Consider the following 3,456-nt stretch of genomic DNA (forward strand, 5'->3'; position numbering starts at 1 on the left):
CTTGCTTGAGATGGGAGAGGGTGCGTTCGCACTCCTCCGTCCATTCGAAGGCGGTTTCCTTGCGCAAGAGCTTGAAGAGGGGAAGGGCATGTTGGGCGGATTTGGCCACAAATCTGGATAGCGACGTGAGCATGCCGTTCAGGGATTGGATGGATTTTTTCGAGTTTGGCGTGGGGAAATCTGAGAAAGCTCTGAACTTATCTGGACTTGCCTCGATCCCTCTCTCTGTTAAGTAGAAACCGAGGAATTTCCCTGCCCGGACACCGAAAGTACATTTCTCGGGGTTGAACCTCATCTTACACTTTCGAGTTGAACCTCTTGGGATTTGACGATCATATCGTCCATATATACTTCGAGCATGTCGCCTATTTCTACCCGGAATACTTTGTTCATCATGTGTTGGTATGTCGGGCCGATATTTTTTAGGCCGAAGCGCATTACGTCGTAGTAATAGTTTCCCGATTTGGTCATGAAGGCCGTGTATTTCTTGTCTGTTTTAGACATGGGTGTCATACCCCAATTTTTGACCCTAAGATCATATATCATTCATATCCCAATCATTAATCAAGAGCTTCACTTAGAAGTTTTGTTTGTGGTGTTGCACTCACCTCATCAATAAGAGGGACCGTTAAGCACCAATGATTGTTTATCTTGTATGCATATTATACTAACCCAAATACCAAAAATATTGCTTTGTTTCTTTGTAGGCTTTTGTTTTGTAGGTACCAAGCCAGGACATGCAATAAACAAGGCATTTTCCACATTTTGGATTGATGAAATCGATTTCCCTCTTGGGTAAATCGATTTCCCTACAGCAATCTTCAACAAAATCACATTCTGGACAGCATGAAATCGATTTCCCTCCTGGGCAAATCGATTTCCCTAGTGTATTTTGCGCCAAATTCTCTTCTGGAACAGAGTGAAATCGATTTCACTCCTGGGGGAAATCGATTTCCTTAAGGCGAAATTCAAAAAAAATAGAGAGGGAAGCTTGATTTGATTTTGGCACCTATTTTCTTTGACTATTTTTGTCATTTTACCAATTTTCCACCTCACCAAAATAATTCCCTTCATTAATTCCATTTTAACCTCATTTTACCATTTTTTACCATTTAAATGCCACTTTAATCACCAATTAAACACAAGCTAATTAACCAAGAGCAAATGACCAAATTGCCACTACTCTTGCTCTCATCCTATAAATTGAGGCCACTACTCTCTCATTTCACAAGCTTGGAGAGCCAAAAAATTGCTTGCAAATTCATTTCTCACCCTTTCCAAAACCCTCACCCAAAGTTCATTTTCATAAGATTAGTGAGATTCACCTTGAATCTTGCTAATTTTGAACTAAACCTCCTACATTTCTCTCTTTTCTTTGGTTGTTCATCTCCAAATTTGAAGGATCTATACACTTTGTGCTTGCTCTTGAAGCTACTCCATGACTTTTGTTCAAGAAGTGGTAATTTGCAAGATCCATGATGTAGATCTTTATTGCTTGTGTTCAATGCATCTTTGATGCTATATTGATGATATTTGCTGGTTTTGTGATGGAAATTTCGTGCTCAAGTTGATGTGTGACCATAAGGTGTTTGTATATTTGTTCAAATCAAGTTTCATGCCTTTAAATGATGTTTTTGCTGAAATTTACACTGATGAAATCGATTTCCTTAAGGCTGAAATCGATTTCCTGCTGAACGTAACTTGTTTTTTTTTAAAACTGCACTATGGAAATCGATTTCCCCCTGCATGAAATCGATTTCCTGCTGGCAGAATGTGGTTTTTTGCCATTTTTATGCTTGTTTTGGCTTTCTTCTTCCTCCATTTCATTAATATCATTGGATCTAGGATGTTGATAGGTTTGAAAGGACCAAATCCATAATATTAAATGAATGATATTAATGATAGTGTGAGTTGACTTTTACTTTATGCATTTTATCTTCTTCTTCTCTTTTTTTCTTTTTGATCGATGAAAGTCTTAATACTTTGAGAATTCTTATGGATTCTTAGTAAAGACTAGATCGTTACCTATTTTCTTTTCGTGCGGTATTGCTTTCGGAGAATGATCTACATATCATTTCTCTCGCATGCATTAGCACATAAAGTTTTGACCGGCCTCGTTGTAGGGTGATTTCTACATAAATCACTTGGCGATCTGCTTAACATAGCGCAATATTTCGTGTCCCGAATAAAAAAGATTAAATATGGAAGAGAATTGTATGCAGTTGATTTAAGACTTATGGAAATTTATCGTGTAGTCGCTATGATTTTATCAAGCTTCTGATAAAGTTCCAATGAATTTAAATCCGAGAACATCCTTCACTCACCATCGATCTTTACTACTAACTTTGATAACATACTTGACAAGTATCAAGATGGTTATCTTTAACATCTAACAATTGACTTTAATTTCCGCACTTTATTATATTGCGCTTTATATTTCTCGCTTTATCGCTTTATTTTATCATTTCATCATATTTACATTCCGCTATTTTTCTCTTTGTCCATTTGGACATATGTTTATGTTTCCGCCATTTTCTCTTTGTCCACTTGGACCATACTTTACTTTTATGCTAAAACACTAATAAATAACAAAAATCTAAAAAACACCTAAGGCTCTCTTTTGGACTATTGGTTACTATCCCTAGCATTTTGGAGACTCGGACTTATGGGCTTAGGACCTCTGGACTCTCATTCTGTTATTACTCTGTGATTGTTCTGTCTGTCTGGCATTGGATTGTTGTCTGTTTATGTGTGCAGGTATTTCCTTGAAAGCCCTTGATGGTTAATTGCAAGGCGTTGAGATAAGGATTTTACCCGAAAACAGCCGTTACTCTGCCCGATTTTTGTCAAAATTTTAATGTGCTTAATGCAAAGTGGTGCTAAGACAATAAGTTCATCTGGATCCCCAAGTGATAATGTTGGTTTAGTATTGATATTCCAAAGGATGGGAAATCTACCTTGACTCATAATGTCAAGTGTTGGCTTCTTCTTCGGTTAGATCGTTCTTTTCCTTAGCTTTTATTTTACGCAATAGGATAGCCTCTTCATCTCCTCCCACTTCTTAAATTTTCAAAATCTTCTCCCTTTTTCAAAAACCTTCTTATGTTTGCAATCATTTTCAAAACGTTTTCTTTAAAAATATCTTTTGCCCTTAGTGGCCTTTTCCTCTTTTTATTCAAAAGTTTAGACCCTATTAATTGTCGAAACGAGTGGTTATACCCCACGATTTTGAAATTGATTGATATAATGAGATCTTTTCCGCGTGAGAGAGCTAGTGGCATACTCGTCGATTTTATCCGAGTTGGAGCCCTTCTTTCATTTGCGATGCAAAGAACTCATTTGTTCTCATGCTCAAGATTAATGGCTGAGTATTTCTCTCCAACGACGATAAAGTGTTTATTCGTTTTTAAAACGTTTTTCCCTTTAAGCGGAACTACATTAGCTCTGACTTCTCCA

Source organism: Vicia villosa, linkage group LG3 (assembly GCF_029867415.1).
Source record: "Vicia villosa cultivar HV-30 ecotype Madison, WI linkage group LG3, Vvil1.0, whole genome shotgun sequence".
NCBI lineage: Eukaryota > Viridiplantae > Streptophyta > Magnoliopsida > Fabales > Fabaceae > Vicia > Vicia villosa.